This window comes from Macaca nemestrina, chromosome 19 (genome assembly GCF_043159975.1).
Source record: "Macaca nemestrina isolate mMacNem1 chromosome 19, mMacNem.hap1, whole genome shotgun sequence".
Lineage (NCBI taxonomy): Eukaryota > Metazoa > Chordata > Mammalia > Primates > Cercopithecidae > Macaca > Macaca nemestrina.
The window spans coordinates 40,087,427-40,105,215 of record NC_092143.1 but is presented as its reverse complement, the minus strand read 5'-3'; the positions used below and the strand labels follow the sequence as shown (position 1 = coordinate 40,105,215).

Below are 17,789 nucleotides of genomic sequence, written 5' to 3'. Positions count from 1 at the left end.
TGGAAAAAGTAGACAGAGTAAATATAACTTACACCTTTACATATTTTGACAGAATGGAAGAAAAGTGCATGGTTGTATTTAGAGAGAATATCCAAAAGAGTCCCCCGCTCCCACCTCTTTTTTTGATGGAAGAAGGATTTAATAGAAAGGGAATATTTGAGAGAAAAGGGACTAATTTGGTGCATGAGTTCCAGAAGACGAGGAAGAAAACTGGATTGAGATTAAGGGTGAGTCTTAGAAAGGATAAGGAAATACTTCTCCATGTAGACATTGAAGAAAGGAAGAAGAAGTTATGGGTAAATGTACTTATGCTTCTGGAGGGGAGGATGGAAGAAAATCAAGGGAGTTCATGCCTGGTTACTTCTATGTTATTTGAAAAGCAGGAATCAAAGATGTTTGGGGCGAGAGTGGTGGAGGAGAGTGTTAGCATTTTAGATCTGCTGCTGTCACATAGAGGAATGAGATCTGCATAAGGGAAAACATACATTTAAAAATTCTAGAGCCTTCACATTTTAAGTGTGAGAAAGCAAATCTTCATATGAATAAGGTGGCTAGATGAAAAAGACTTGGCCATTTTTCCTAAGTTTCAACTTCCCTGTGGGATGTGTGTCCATCGATCCTTGTCTCCCCTGTCTCACTGGCCTCTAGGAAGGGGCCAGCACCTCTAAAGTTGTCATCAGATCAGGGATAAATCTTATTCTCCAAACTCCCTTGATCACAACTGAGGCAAGTCAGGGTTTTCAAAATGGATGGATCATTCATTTACAAGTGAGATCCATTTCAGAATGGATCATCCGTTTACAAGTGAGACATAAACAGAGATATACAGAAAAATATTAGAAACAAGAACAGGTCGCAAAATTCAGGTTTCTGAAATTACCTTTTTCTAGCTCATTCCCAGGCTCACAGGCTCTTTCACCTCCCAGAGCCTATCCTGGAAAATGAGTTTGTTGTAGTCTAGCCTCCAAGACTGGCTTCCCCCCTAGTTCCAGCTTGCCTTTATGGATTCATAGTTTCATAGAATGGCCCATTGTGCAGGTCCTATTGCCTGGACCCCTCAAATGTCCCCACAGTCAAGGTGGCAGAGAGACTCCCTCTCTGCTTCCATCTCTTCCCATCTTTCACTGGGAAGTTTTCTCTTTAAGTAGAAGTCCCATTTCCCTGTTCGCTGGCAAACCTGTTGAGACCGAATGCAATGAACGAGATCAACATTCTGAGCCACTTTCTAGACACAGGGAATCACTTGGAACTTAGTAAAGGCCCAGTGGTATTATGCTATAATAAAAATATTATCCAAACACCAAGAGCTGTGGTGAAAAGATTTTATCTGGAAATCCAAACGTTGCAATTTTTACACAATGAAATTATTTTAAAAGGCTTTATAGGTAAGTTCTCTACTTTAAATCATACCACTTTAATAATCCAAGATTAGTTCTTTCGTTTACTTCCCCCAAGGTTGTGACTGATAGGTCTATGATTTCACAGTTGTTCCATATGACAGATATGTTTTGACAGGAAAATGCTCTTTTTGAATAATAATTGCAAAAATATAAAATATTTTTCGTATTCCTAAATCTTAAGCTGTAAGTAAGCTACAGAACTGGACTGAAACTCAGCTTTGTTTGGCTTCAAGTTTGGTTTACAGTTAAGTTAAATAAGAAGTGCTTCCACCAGACACCACGGTCTACTGCCAGCAGCAATAATTGACAAACATCCCAGCCGCTTTGGGAAGGTTTAGTGTATTGTCTCAACCATTGCTCCCCAGTGCATCATTCAGATTGATCAAAACACTGAAGTCCTTGCACTCATGGAGTTGATGTTCAAGTGATGATGACTGCGGTCCCTGGGCTTGTTCAGCATTTGCAGTCAGCTTCCTGTCCCGTTCACTTCCTGACCAACCACAACCAGGACTTATTGTATCTGGGAAGTTGAGTCAGGCTCCACAGATTACGGACTGGGATGTGAAAGGAACAGAGCTAAGCCTCCTATTGGCTGAAGATTATGATAAATGCTTAAGGCCTACGAGCAGAGTGGAGGGATAGAGCTGATGATGGGAAAGAAAACTGGCACTTTGCTGAGCCTGGACCAAGAAGCTCTTCTCCTGTGGTGCAGGAAGAGAAATTACTATGGTCTCAGTTAGTAGTGGGATTTTACAATAACTTTTATGTAAGCACAAGAATTACTTTTGTACCATTTTCATTTGATTTCTTGGGAAGCACAACATTCTAATTATAAACATCATTTGCATCAATTTTTTGGGTCTCCATAATTTTCTGTTTACAAATGTGCAGATCCTCTTAAAAATATTCACTAACAGAAATAATCTTGACCCGATTTTTTTGGTATCATGGTTTTAATTGTTTAAACATTTCAGGCAAATTTTGAACCCTGAAAGTTTAGTTCTAAGGAAAAAGTGAACACACTAGGAATCAAGAAAAAAAAAAAAGAAGAGGAAGAAAAAGAGGCAGCAACATGACAAATACAAGATCAGTAACATGAGTCCTGCTGCCAGGGTGTTTTTGTTTTTAAGACATGTCTCACTCTGTTGCCCAGGCTGGAGTGCAGTGGCATGATCATGACTCACTGCAGCCTCGACCTCCTGGGCTCAAGCAATCCTCCCACCTCAGCCTCCCAGGTCCCTCAGACTAGTGGTGTGCACCACCACACCTGGCTAATTTTAAAAAAATATTTTGTAGAGGCAGGATCTCACTATGTTGCTCAGGCTGATCTCGAACTCCTGGGCTCAAGCAATCCTCCTGCCTCAGCCTCCACAAAGTACTGAGATCACAGATGTTAGCCACCATGCCCAGTCTGTGCTTAACTCTCCATGACTCTCAGGAGGCAGTGCTTATGGAGAAAAAATTTCTAGGCTCTAAGTCTCTGTTGGTTATACCTTTTAGCTTTCATTGACAGATTATGTGACCAATTTATCTGAGTTTCAGCTTCTTTATTTGTGAAATGATGGAGCTGAACCATATGACCACGGAACCCTTTTTCCTTTCATATACAAGAAATTTGGATAATTCCTCTTTGGGCTTGAAATAACAACATAAACTTTGAAAAGTATTCATGTTTAATTTAAAAATAAAAAAAAAAACTTAGTTGTGTTTAATTCTTCAGTTTAATTTTCACTGACTAAAACTTCTTAGCTTTGGATTTCCTAGGGCTCTTGAATAATACCTGATAACAAATCTGTATAAATAAAGGTGAAACTATGCGGTCATTAGTGGCCTAAGGCTTCCTTTAAGTAAGTCAGACAGTCTGGGGACCAAACTGCTCTATACCACACTTGCTCTCATGTTAGGTATCAACTCCTAGAACTCACCTCCTGTGACACCGAGGGCCAGATACCTGCCACTATTTCTTGATCATTGACTTAACCTGTAAAGACACTGGAATGGAACCAGGGCGTTTCTTTCCAGAGGAGAGGCACTGGCTGGAAAATTAATCAGCAGATTTGCTTTGTGACATGCACCCCTCCCACAGGGGAATACACTGCCAAATACTCTCCCATATTACTGTTTCCTATGCCAAAAGCCAGGTAGACTTCCTTTATGAATGTGGCCCAAGGATTACTTAGTGGAGAGAAACCTTGGCTGTAAGTCCCATCAGGTTCTTGGCCTAATTGATGGATTATCTTGAGAAACTCCCTTCTCATGCCTGGGCTCCAACTTTTTTCCCCCACCAACTAAATGAGGAAGTTGGGCTATTTCAACATTTTTCTAAGTAGATCAACATTTTCCAAAAAGTGTTACACTTGAAGAGTTAAATAAAATAAATCTAATAAAAAAGCGTTCCATGGTGAAATATTTTGGAAATAGTGCATCAAACAATGTAAACAGCTTTATTACTCCAGAACTTCTTGTGGCTTCTACTGTGCAGATGTGATTTTGACTCTCATAAAGGAGTCAACATTTATTTGAAAATGATTTTTATTGTCAGTGAGGGAGTATTGTGTGACAGGAACTGGGGTTCACCAAGGTTGTTTCAACATTATGAATCCAGGAGTAAAAGATGGTGCAGTAATCCTTTTAGAAGAGGGGCTGAAACTTCTATCAAATCCTAATATTCTTCAAGGTCCCTGTGAAGATCCACATCCTCTGGGGAGCCACTCTGTATTCCACTGTTTTCCAGCAGGAACCTTCTCCTCCACTCAATGAAGAGTTCATTGTCTGTGACCAAATGAAAAGGGAATTATCAGAGTACTTTCGAATAATTTGGTGCAGTTTTTCTTTGGCTTCTATTGACTCCCTAAGCTTCATATAATGATGTTTTTTATTCTCAGTTTTCTGAAGTACAGCCTTATGAAAAAGTCAATACATAAAAATTCAAACATATAAGGCATAATAATGAAAGAACTATTCATATCACAGAGAAGTCTTCACTTTACAAAATGATTCCTTCCCGGGTTTATTTTAAAGAGAAAGGAAGTTGGAGACATGGAAGGAAATTCATTGATTGTACTTCTTTTTTTTTTTTTTTTTTTTTTTTGGTCTAAGTTCTGCAGGAACTAGCCTTTTAGTAACTTTAGGCTTTAAATGTATTTTCTTACATGCCTCTGTTTAGCCTCCTGTTAAGATTGAGGCCCTATTGAAAGCCAGTGGATTGATTCAGCATATGGAGGCTTAGAGATGGCATACCTCTATCCTTACACTGCCTCTGGCCTGCTCTCTGGCTCCCTGCTGAGCAGAGGACTTTCCCATCAGCAGAGACCACGATTTCAAGGCAGCCAGACTCTCCTAGAACTTCATTCTTCATTTTCCCAGTGTTGCTTGCAGCTTGGAGACTTATTTATTTTTCAGATATTATTATACTTAATTAAAAACCTGGGAAATAAATGGTTTTTTGGCCATGCATCTGAAACATATGTTCTATTTTGCCAGCTGTCCAAGTAGCTAAGACTTTCTATCCCCTAGTTGGGGAAACTGTTTCTACTTTAGACAGCTACAATGAATCAAGATGTACACAAACTTGATTTTAAAGGTGTTTCCTGCCTTGCTAACCCAATCATTATAAGACAAAGGAACAGTTGGATCGTTGCTATGTTGGCAAAAAGCATTAGCTTTCTTGTAAGGGTGATTTGATTTGCCACTTCAGGGATAATTAGGCCACTTAAATGCTTATCTTTGTTAGTCAATGGACTGGGAAGTCTTTATCCTTATCATGAGTGATGTGGTTCAAAGAAAATCTCAGTTCTAAATGGAGAGGCTGTTTCAGCACAAGTAGTACTTACTAGGTTGCTGGACATTTTAATCTTTAGAATTTACCAACAGCTTGGTTTGTGTAGCCCGAGACTTATCTCTAAAATATTTCTTCCTTCCCTCGTTAAGTAGAATTTTCTATCATTGGTTACTCCTTTGCATGTGTGTGTGGTAGGGGAAGGGGAGGTTAAGCAATGGTGTTTTGTAAATTCATAAATTTAGGGGAGGAGTAATCAATTGAAACACAAAATCCTGAAAAAAAAGTGTTCTTTCCCCGGTTCTGTTCTGCTGCTTGTTTGAGAAAAGGGAACGTAGTATTGAGTAAGCGGTGGAGAGGGGACCAAGACATCCCTGCATCCTACCCACTTATCTCTAGCTCAGACTTGAGGTGAGATACAGGTGACAGGAGATGGGTGTGCTTGGCTAATTTCTCCTATGACTGTGAAATATAATTACAGTCCCGGGGAGTAGGGGATTCCCATCCTGGTCCTAGCTCTGTGATCATGAGGCTAGCTCAACTTCTCCATTTTCTCATGGTAAAGTGTTGCTCTATCCCTGCCTTGCTTGGGTAACATGTGTCAATGAAGAGTCAAACTTTGTAAAACATTTAAAGAAATTTATTCTGAGCCAAATATGAATGACCACAGTCCCTGACACAGCCCTCAGGAGGTCCTGAGAACATGTGCCCATGGTGGTTGAGGCACAGCTTGGTTTTACACATTTTAGAGAGGCATAAGACATTGATCAAATATATTTAAGAAATATACTGGTTTGGTTCAGAAAGGCAGGACAACTCAAAGAAGGTGGGCAAAGGGGGGCTTCCAGGCTATAGGTAAATTTAAACATTTTCTGATTGACAATTGGTTGAGTTTATCTAAAGACCTAGGATCAATAGAAAAGAAATGTTCAGGTTAAGATAAAAGATTGTGGAGACCAAGGTTCTTTTGAAGTCTTATAGTGGCTGACCTTAGAGACAATAGATGACAAAAGTTTCCAATTCAGAACTTTAAAAAGATGCTAGACGCTGACTTAATCTTTTCAGGATTGGGAGGGCCTGGAAGAAAATGATTTAACTGTTATTAGAGATTCTTTACAGATGCACATTTTCCCCCACAAAGGACAGCTTTGCAGGGCCATTTCAACATATGGCAAATAAACATGTTTTGGGGCAAAATATTTTGATTTTCTTGCTTGTCTCATAATGTTATGCCAGAGTCAGGTTGGAAAGAAAGTCACAATATATAGGGCTAAATAAAACCTATCTGATGAGAATGTATGGTTTGTAGGACATGACTCCTCAGACCTTTTAGACAGGAATTTGGGCAAGATTAAAAATAAAATTGGAGCTTAGTCCTCACACAGAATGTTGTAAACATATGTTTAAAAAATATATTTATACAATACTTTTATAAAACATGTATTGTAAACAAAGCTGACATTCTACTGAGATTATGTATTTGGAAAGCATAGATTTTGATGATTAATGAGCAATGAGCATGAATTTTTCTTTGCATCTTTTATATTCTGCTTGACTTACATGGAAGGAACACAGGTATTAGAATTGGACCCATCTGGTTTTGAATTCTGACTTTGCTAATCACACAACTCAGTTTCCTGAGTTGTGTTCCTAGAGATAGTGATAGCTCTTTCGTGGGGTTATTATGAAAACTTGGAAAATTCTATTGCTTTTAATTGCATTCTCCAGATTTGTGCAAGCAACCTTTTCCTAATGTCTTTTCCCCTACTTAGGGTCAGTGGGAGGATTTGTGGTGCTGGTGATGTTTTATATCTTGATGTGAGAGGTGGTTACATGTGGAGAATTTATTTTATAAAAAATCAGTGAGCTGTACATTTAGAGTCTCTGCCTATATGTTATTTGTATTAAAATGTTTTCTAGTTAAATACCATTTTTATTTTAAAAATTCAATGCCGAATGACTAGAAAGTTTCTGTAGGCCATAATTAAAAGACACATCATTATTTCAGAAATCCTAAAATGTAGACAAAAGAAGAATACAATTTACAATTCAGCACCCATGTATTCATGCATTTATATATTGTTTTCATTGAGATATAATTGATAAGCAAAAACGTACAGAGTTTAAATGTATGATTCAATAAGTTTTGATACCTATATACATTCATGAAATTAGAGCCCCAGGCAAGATATAGAACAGTTCTATCACTGCTTCAAGTTTCCTTGTGTTTCTTTCCAGTCAATGGCCTGCCTAGAGGAAACCAATTGCTCTTTATGTCCCATTGAGTTAGTAGTGCCTGTCCTTGAACATCTTAAATAGAACAATGCAGCATACATATGCTTGTATTTGTCTTCCTTCACTTGTCATAATGTTTTTGATACTCATTCAAGTGTTGAATGCATGAATGGTTAATATTTTATTTTATTAATATATCACATTTATTTATCTATTTCCCTGTTATTGAATATTTGGGTTGTTTCTAGTTTAGGGTTATTATGAAGAAAACTGTTCAACATTCCTGCACAAGTCTTTCTTGAAATATGTGACTTGTCTAAGAAATCTTTGCTTAACTTCAGGTGATAAAGATAGTTTCCTGCATTTTCTTCTAGAAGCTTTACCTTTTTCTTTTATGTTTATGTCTATGATCTATCAAATAAATTTTTGTGCATACTGTGAGGTAGGGATCAAAGTTCATTTTTTTCCAGCTGCATTTGTTGAATGAAACATTTTCTTTCCTCATTGGATTACCTTGCCTCACCTATTGACTGTCAACCAGCTGTAAATATGTGGGTCTGTATCTGGGCTTTCTATTCTGTTTTATCTCCTTACTTACTCTTATGCCAATAACACATGGCCTTGATTACTGTAGTTTTAGAGTCTCATTATGTAGTGGATATGTATCTATCTATCTATCTATCTATCTATCTATCTATCTATCTATCCATCTATCTATCTAACTATCTATCTATTTATCTATCTTTAGGTAATGCTAATGCATTTATAAACCACTCTACAATGGAGATGAACTGCATCTAGTGTCCTAGGTGGTAATTTAATTTTAAGTTTGATGATAAAGAATCACTCATATTTCAAAAATCTTCTAGGGTAATGTACTTTAAAATACAGAAGTGTGTATGATACTCAATAAAAAATTTAATGCTGTTTATTAGATTAATTTCTATGGCTTTGTTGACATTTCTATCTTTCCTAGGAAGGCAGTTCTGAGTAGTAACTCTGACCACATCAAATAGTGGCTTTGGGTATAGAGTAATTGGTGACTGTGTTTTTATTTATTTTACATTTTGGTCCCCAATGGAACTTACAGCAGTCTTGGTTGCCTTCCCAAGTATCTGCCTTTCTCTCTTTCTTCTTTGCTGTTTTTTATACTTCATTTTCTTCTGTACATGTTTTTTTCAAAGGAAGTTATGTTACAGTCTCAACCCAGGGTAAATACAACTAGCCTTAAGGTAATTAGGTGTCTAATTTCCCTTTTGTCAGTGACTGGTTGAGATATGGGAATGTGATGCATTTCTAGCCAATGAGAAGTGATGGAGAAGCAGCTTTGGGATTCCTGTGAAAGAATTTCCAGGTGATAAAAAGAAAACTGGAGATTGGGGGCAAAGTAGTAATTTATATGCTGCTTCTGTTGCTTCTGGATGTTGTCATGTCAAACTGTGCTGCCTGGAACTATTGTAGCCATCTTATGATCATGAGGTTTACAAGATAACTTGCTGAATTAAACAGAATGGAGAGAAGAAAGAAATCTGAGTCCTCAAAGAAATGGATGGAGCTATAAATCGTGTCCTAATCTGTCTCCAGTCTTCCAGTTATGGGAGTTAATACATTTTGTTCACTGTTTAAATCATTAGAGTTGGGTTTTCTCTTATTGTTTCCCAAAGCATGGTATCTGATAAAACCATATTGCATTTTAGCAGCTCTTTGATGAGCTAGGAACTCATATTGAAAATGTTAAATAAACAAACCATTAGCTGAAGAACTAAAGTATGAGGAAAAACATAATTTATTGATAAATTCTAACTCTTGGGATATATGATTATAAAAAGAGGAAAGGCCAGGCATGGTGGCTCATGCCTGTAATCCCAGCACTTTGAGAGGCCGAGGCGGGTGGATCACCTGAACTCAGGAGTTTGAGACCAGCCTAGCTAACATGGTGAAACCCTGTCTCTACTAAAAATACAAAAATTAGCCAGGTGTGGTGGTGGGTGCCTGTAATCCCGGCTACACAGAAGGCTACACAGGAGAACCACTTGAACCCAGGAGGAGGAGGTTGCAGTGAGCCAAGATCGCACCATTGCACTCCAGCCCGGGCAACAAAAGCGAAATTCCATCTCAAAAAATAAATAAATAAAATAAAAAATAAAAAGAGGAAAAATGCTTTATAAAGTATGAAAAACATTGCATGAAGTTTTTATTGCTATGTCTTGGAATACAGTTACCTATGAACCAGGTAACTGTAGATGAATTGAGTAGAAAATGGAGATTAAGAGAAACAAAACCAACTGCAGATACTGACAGAACATCTATAATCATACATTTCCCTTGCCTGATGAGCCACTGGGGTTAGAGAGTTGGGTAAGGTCTGAGCTTGCAAAGACATCAAGTGGCTCAGCTAAGGGGGCAGAAAGCAAGGCAGGGCTGGGCAGAAGCATCTCCAGTTTCTGTACAGAGGTGGCTTAAGGGATATAGGAAAATTGGGGCTTGGAGTTGCTTTTGCAAATAACTTTTCCTATCTGTCATCCATATCAAAGAATAGGGATAGGACAGGAGCCATGGAGTTAATTACCTCCTTTGGTGCAATGACTAAGGCCAGGCTAGTTGTCCTGTTTTGGGTTGAGAAAACCCACAGTCATTAAAAGCAAGTCAACCTCAACATCTATAGCTACTTTATTTTAAAATGAAGTTATTATTTCAAGTCAAAGGTGCAAAAAGAATTTCTGAAGCGTTTCTAAGGCAGAAAATTTCAATTCAGGTTGGTTTGGAATCACAGGTAATCTTTCAGTTTTCAATTTCATCAGAGGCGATGCTTCATAATTTGAACTTTTGATGCCGAAAATTGAACTGAAAATGAGACTCTCCTATAGTTCAGCCATTCTGCCTTATTGGTATTATTATTATTACTAGGTTATCTTGTCCAAGGTGGAGAAGAAAGAGAGACCCAGTCGTTGCCTTTGAGATATACAACCAGCATCCCAGGAAATACCTTTTTCAAATAACTTGTGCATGGTGGCGGGTGGGGTGTTCTGTTGATTTGGACGTGGTCTTTTCCACACTCAGGCACAGGGTCTTTTTTGCTGAATTTCTACCTTTTACAATTATTCCAGTGGAAAGAGAATCAACATGGCTATTATAGAGCGGACAACTGCATGGAATTCACAGAGCAAATTGCCGGATTTTATTTTAACCCTTGTACACAGGCAGGGTTGGGAATTTATTGGAGAACCTGTCTTTCTTGCTAACATGTTAACGTGACATTCCTCTTTGGTTAATACATTTACATATTTACAAAGGTCTCTAGAAAAATAATGTGAAAAACTAGTTGCAACTCATGCTTACCCGGCTGTGAGATGAATCTAGGATTTAAAAAACAGTGTATCCTTAACTCATCTAAAAACTATAGACTAAAGAAAAAGACCCCCAGTGAATATTTTCTATTTTAAAGTTAATATTAGTGACTACTATCTTTCTTTGTGTCAGGTTCTCTCTTTCTGTGGGGTGTGTGTGTGTGTGTGTGTGTGTGTATGTGTGTGTAGCAGTGCAACCTTCAGGATAAAGCTTTTTCTACCATGCTTGGTATACTTTTTAACTTGAGGAAAAAAATACTACCAGTTTACAAAAAATTGAGGACTGCATCTAACTAATCACAGAAAATTGTATAAAAGAGCTTAGCCCTAACGCATATGTGGGTCATACTAAAGTAGATGCCAGGTAGGGTCCTGGGCTCATTGTTCAGAGCCTGTTCATGTCGTGTTGCTGTAGTCAGTGGGATAGTGGGTTCACTCATAACATACTACATATTGATAATGTTGAGTACGTAATTTTTTTGCACTTATTGCCAATGTGAGACACTTCTGGTTTGACCGGTATCTGTGAGGGGCAATGAGAACGGTTCATTGTTATCATGTGACAGATTTAAAAATATTGAAGGAGGGGTGCATCCCATGGGCCGTGCTCTTCTCCACCCTTAGAGAAGTGCCACGTTTGCATGACTCCTTTCATACATCGAGATAGTGGAGATTGGGGTGAGCAGATGGAGAAATCAATGCCAGTGATTTTGGAAAGAGGTTGAGGGAGGGGAAGAGTCAGGAGAAAATGATGATCTTAAAGAGGGCTTGAGGGAAAGAGAAGAGAGATTTGGACCACCATGAGTGGGATCCTGAGAAGAAAAATGGGAAAACATAATCTTTAGTATTTGTGTGTGTGTGTGTCAATCAATTTATATTTCCACTTTCTGAAATCTTCAGAAAAACTCCAATCAAAATTGCCTTTTGCCACTGTCAACAACAGGAAATGACTCAGTTTTATAAATGAAGGAGTGTTTATTCCACTTTACACCAAATGTTTTTGCCACTTGCCTTTCAAGCTTCCAGATAAGTTGTTAAAAAGTTTCTTGAAATTATTCTCTGGTCTTGTTTAGCTATTAAGCAGAGGGTCCTGTAGCTTAGTGAAGGTCTGAGAGTGGGCACCTGGCCCAGATCTGGCTGATTGGACTTAAGAGAACTCTGTTGGAGTCTTCTGGAAGAGATGTTTTCTAATAAAAAGAGACGGTTGTCTACAAAGAAACCGTTTCCTTCTGTCCTGGATGCCTCTTTGCTCCTGCTTTCTGTGGTGTTGTAATGAACATGACTGTATTAGTCCGTTCTCATATTGATATAAAGAACTGCCTGGAACTGGGTAATTTATAAAGGAAAGAGGTTTAATTGACTCACAGATAGGCATGGCTGGAAAGCCCTCAGGAAACTTACAATCATGGCAGAAGGTGAAGGGGAAGCAAGGCATTTTCTTCACAAGGTGGCAGGAAGGAAAAGTGCCAAGTGAAGGGGGGAGAGCCCCTTGTAAAACCATTAGACCTTGTGAGAACTCACTCGCTATCAGAAAAACAGCATTGGAGAAGCTCACTCACTATCAGAAGAACAGCATGGGAGAAATCACTCAATTACCTCCATTTGGTCTCTCCCTTGACACGTAGGGATTATGAAGATTACAATGCAAGATGAGATTCCCACAGAGTCAAACCATATCAATGACCATGAAGTGGCCCTCCAGGGATGGAAGGATGCCTGCTGATGGAATGGGAGGGTGGAAAGCCTTGGTCCTTTACGGCATTGTTGAGCTATTGAACTAGTTCCAGATTGTCTATTTTGGAGCACTGTTTCAAGTCTTCTAAGTGCTGTTTCTAATTGGTACGCTTCTCTGTATTTCTCGGCTTTTGTTAATCAGTAATAAATACCCTTATGGTTAAGCACTGACATTTAACTCTGACATACAGCCAAAGGCGTTAGTAACTGGCACACAACACATTTGAAATTTTGCCATTTGTAACGACTTCTTTATAAGGTGTGATCAAACAAAATAGAAATATATTGGAAATTAGAGCTTGTAGAAAACTGCAACTGTCATCCATAACATTTAGTTTTCAATGTCTGTGCTCATCAGAATCATCTGGCTTCACTGATTGACTTTATAATAGGCAAATATCACAAATGAACTCAAATTATAAATTTTAATTAGTAAAATTTTGCAATTTGCCTGTTTTACACTTTGGTTCCAATTAAGATTTCATTTGAAAAAAGCTAAAATAATTGAAAACCACAGCAAAAGCCAAAGGGAAGCAGGGTAGTTGAATTCATGTTTGTGTATATATGCATGTACTAATCACTGCATTCATCTGATCATTTAAATTCATTAAACCCCTCCTATGTGACATCGACTGTACCGTGGGCTAGAGATAGAGAACTTAATAGAACACAGACTCTGACATCTATGTCAGGGACTCCATTTTGGTAAATGGCAACCACAATTCAGTAAGATGTTCAGGCTGAAAGCCATGTTGTCATTCTTGAATAGTATGTTTCTCATGCATCCTATTTGTAATCCATCAGCAAAGCATTTTGGGTTTCCCTTTATAGCACTACCTGACTTTAACCTCTTTTCATGTTCTTCATTATCCTCATCCTAGTTCCAGTCAACATCATCTTCCACACTTATCCTTCTGTATGGTTTCTTCCCATATGGTAGCCAAAATGATTTAAAAAGAAGAGCATAAAGGAGGTCATGACATTCTGTTCGTTTTAGCTCTTCCATGGCTGTATAGTACTTTTCTTATTTACTTTTTAAATGGTATTATTTTATGTGCAAAAAATGAACAAATGCTGTACCCATAAATTCTACTTTCCAAAAACAGGAGCTTTTTAAAAAGAAAATCACATAATAGCTTTTAAAAGGCACTGGGATTCCTCTCCTTCTAGATCATTGCTTGGCTAGAAAAATAAAGTTTGTTCTACCAGGAATCACAGGTTAGAACTGAGTATTCTCCAAATTGGAAATTCTAGAGTGTAGGGTCACTCCAGGCAAAGATTATTCAGTTCTCATCCTCAACTACCTATCAGAAGGGTTAAACCAGGTCAAAACAGTCCAGCATAATTAGGTTTCATCAAACAATGTCATTATGCTCTTCTAAGATGCAAATAAACCAAACAGGAAATACTAAAATCAAAATAATATTTGACACTGTCATACAAATTGTCAGTTCCTTGTTGTATCCCCCTTCTATAACATTAATAAAGGGAATATTTTACTGCAGAGAATATTTTATTTTATACATCACTAGCCACGAATTTTTGCCATTAGTTATTATACAAATGCTGCCTATTGCCATTATCCAAATGGCATAAGCATTTTATGTCCACAATTCACTTCTATAGTTATAAGTAGAATTTTCATGATTTACGTAAGTACATCTATCAGTGAAGATTTAACGCTGAGATGCAATTTAACATCTGTATATCTGATGTTTTTTGGAAAGATATATGTTAATCTCTTTTCATTTAAGTGATCTTACGTAAAAAAATAAACTAATAATTTAGCAGTTCCAAGTCTCCAAAGGGCATTTTCAAGTGTACATAAAAGAAATGGTTACAGAGATGTTTAAGAAGCATCTTCATGTCCACATTCCCTTGTAACTGCTGTACCATTTTCTCTTCCAACTGCTTCCCTTGCCTGCAAGAGGGGCTCGGATAAGATGGATGTTTTGCTTGACTTCTTTGATATCCTGAACTTTCTGTAGCTCTTTATTCTTCTTCAATCTGTTCATTATACATTTAGCTTGGCATTTCTGTTTGATCTCTTCAACTCTCTTCGTGGCATCAATAGTTTTATTCCATAGCTCTTGCTGGTATGTGATAGGTTCATTTCTACATTTTTCAAATTCAAATGAATTATGTACTGTAAGTTTTTACCAGCTGCTTTCCGGAATGCTTTGGTCACCCAACTTTGCGAGGATTGCGCTTCTTTTTAAAGTTTTTATGACATTTAGATTTACAAAATCTGAACACCTGGCAATCATTTTGGACAAACATCAAGCCGTGGCCAGGGTAGATGGGCCCTGAATAGAAATAACGCTTTTTTTTTTTTTTTTTTTTTTTTTTTTGAGACGGAGTCTCGCTCTGTCGCCCAGGCTGGAGTGCAGTGGCACGATCTCGGCTCACTGCAAGCTCCGCCTCCCGGGTTTACGCCATTCTCCTGCCTCGGCCTCCCGAGTAGCTGGGACTACAGGCACCCGCCACCACGCCCGGCTAATTTTTTTGTGTTTTTAGTAGAGACAGGGTTTCACCATGTTAGCCAGGATGGTCTCAATCTCCTGACCTCGTGATCCATCCACCTCAGCCTCCCAAGGTGCTGTGCTGGGATTACAGGCGTGAGCCACCGCTCCCGGCCAGAAATAACACTTTTGATATGCATGTTGAACCCATGTGGGTTTCCACTGACCAAAGGCGAACTTGAGAGTGGCTGTATATTACTATTTAAAAAATCCAAATTCCTGTTCCTCACATATAAAGTTTCTTTACAATCCAGCACCAGTTCTCTACCAACAGAATTTTCTACCCTGCTGTTTCTCGAGATTGAATTCAGTCCAAGCATTCTGGCCTCCTTGATGTTTGCTGCACACCCCAACTATGTTTCCTCTTTAGTAACCTTGCCCTTGCTGGTCACTTAATTCAGGTCTCTGCTCAAAGTTACCCCAGGGAGGTTTTCCCCTGACTCATTTATATTCTTCTCTATTACCTTACACTGTATTGTATATCTATTAGTTTGTAATCTACCTCCTTCACTTGAACATCAACTCCATGACTGCAAGGACTTCACTGTTTTGATGAATCTGGATGGATGGATGGATGGATGGATGGATGGATGGATGGATAGATGAGCTCTAGGTGAGTTGCTCCATTCTTTTTAGTCCTGATTCCTCCCTGACTGATGATGTCTTCTGGACCAGTTTTTTTTTCTTTTTTCCCTCTGTGCCTCTGTGTTTGCATCTGTGAAATGAGCGGAAATTTCAAGCCGTGGGGTGGGTAGATTGTTAATGGCAGGCCTATTGGTTTCCTTCCTTTCCCACTGCTTGGGTGGCTTTCTACTTCATGCATCAGGCCAGCCTGTTGCCAGGCAGGATAGGAAGCTGGACTATGTGCAAGTGCTGACTAATGCAGGCATCTCTCACCTTATCCCTGAGATGAAAAGCCAGCTCAGGCAGCCCGGGGCAAACAAACACATGGAGTCAGCAAAGACCTCTTCTGGGCTTGCATCTTTTCAGCACCCTTCCTACTTCTGTTGACCCACTTCCTACCAGGAACATAATGCAATCCTGATACCGTGTGCTTTCATCCTAAGAGGGTGGATTACAAAATTTAAATCATCCACAACTATCCAGTAAATATTTATTCCTCTTTCAGGCATCTTTGCATGGATTTCACAAAGAACAGTCTATTTTCACCCTAAAACCATACACTCCTTTTGTTCAGGTCCAGCTTTTTCACAGCTGTGTGAGTTAGGGCAGGTGTCTCTACCTTTCTGAGCCTCAGTTCTTTCCTCTGTAAGATGTGAACACTAAGACTCATCTCATGTCGTTGCAATGACAGTTAAATAAAGTTAGAAGTAGAAGATACCTGACACAATGCATACAGCAGCCCCACAATAGGAAAAGACTGCAGAGAGAGGGCAGTGGATAACTCAGTGAGATTTTGGTTCACCTTGACTTTCTAGAATCCTTTAAATTTCCTCTGTATGCTATTTCTGTTCAAATAAGTAGCCAATCTTGCTTATGAGCACGGAATTGGGAAGTGCTAGAACTGAGGCTGAGATAAATTGAAAACAATAGTTAAAAACATTCATGTTCTCACAAACCTGGATCCATTTCAGCAGAGCCTATAGCCTGCACACTGTTGGCCATTGGAAAAGTTGTTGGGCACACGGCCTGGCTTCTTTCTCCCACTACCCGTCACGCTTTCCCTCCAGGGTGGGGTGAGCCTGCTGCAGAGTGGGGGCTGGCCTGGACTTCATGTCCCTAATCTGTAATCCTAGCCTGGTTCTGGAGGAGGGGACTCCCCTCTTTCCATCCCCACATGGCAGGGATGAGGATGGAGGTGGGAGTACAGCTTGCTCATTCATGATGATATGTACCAAGCCTGTGAGAAATGGAACAGAATGAACACACACAGCTTGTCCTTCATGGAGCTCTGCTCTTCCTTACCTTTCTCTTCCTTACCTTTCATGGTTTGAGCTCCTTTGTGTCTGTGAGGTGGGGTGGTTTGGGGCTTCTGCCAGGAAACAGATGGAGTCTTGCCAACACCTCTGCTGAATGCTGGAGTTTGCCGGCAGAGGAAAACCTGTGTTGAAAGGCCAGGAATCTGCAGTTTCCTGTATGTGGGTGAACAAAGCAGTTTTGTTTACCTGGAGAACTAGTTTTAGAGCCCATGGAAACCACAGTTTTTGGGGCAGAGTTACTCTGAGATGTTCAGTCAGACCGAGGGCTGGGAAGTCCCTGGATCTCCCAGAAAGGGAGGCTGGCTTTTGGGCCGGGATGAGGAGTCTGGATTCCAGCCAAGGGGAGAAACGAGAGAAGTCAAAAAGGAGGCTGAGGCATCAAACTGATTTCCCCCTCAGGGCTTTTGCCTGTGTGTTCTCCGCAGTGCTCTCCCTTCTCCACGTGCGTGGCTTCCTCCTCCCTCTGGTCTTGCCCTCAGTGCACCTTATCCCTGAAGCTTGGCTGGAGTCCCTCTTTCCTGACATCCAGTGCCCCCTAATTCCTATCTCTACAGTGTCCCCAACTGTTTCCTTCGTATATTCAACATGTCTATGGAGGTCTAAGTCAGCATCTGGCAAATAAAGAATAACTTTGATCCAATTAATTTTCCAATTCATCAATGTATCTACTTTGTAATCAATTTCCAGAATATAACAAAGCTGTCTCAATTCAACATAGACTGTAGAAACCAAGCAATTCATGGGCTAAAGCTTTCATTTGGCAAAAAGAACATTAATATGAGGGCCTGGGAAGTGTGTCCTCCTCTTGTTGTAAAGAAATGCTGCTTATCTTC

At 39.3% G+C, this 17,789-nt stretch overlaps 1 pseudogene; it reads right to left on the bottom strand.

The window, feature by feature from the left end:
* Nucleotides 1–14,270: 14,270 nt before the first annotated feature.
* On the bottom strand, nt 14,271–16,752 carry LOC139360120 (probable ribosome biogenesis protein RLP24 pseudogene; annotated as a pseudogene).
* Between the last annotated feature and the right edge of the window lie 1,037 nt (nt 16,753–17,789).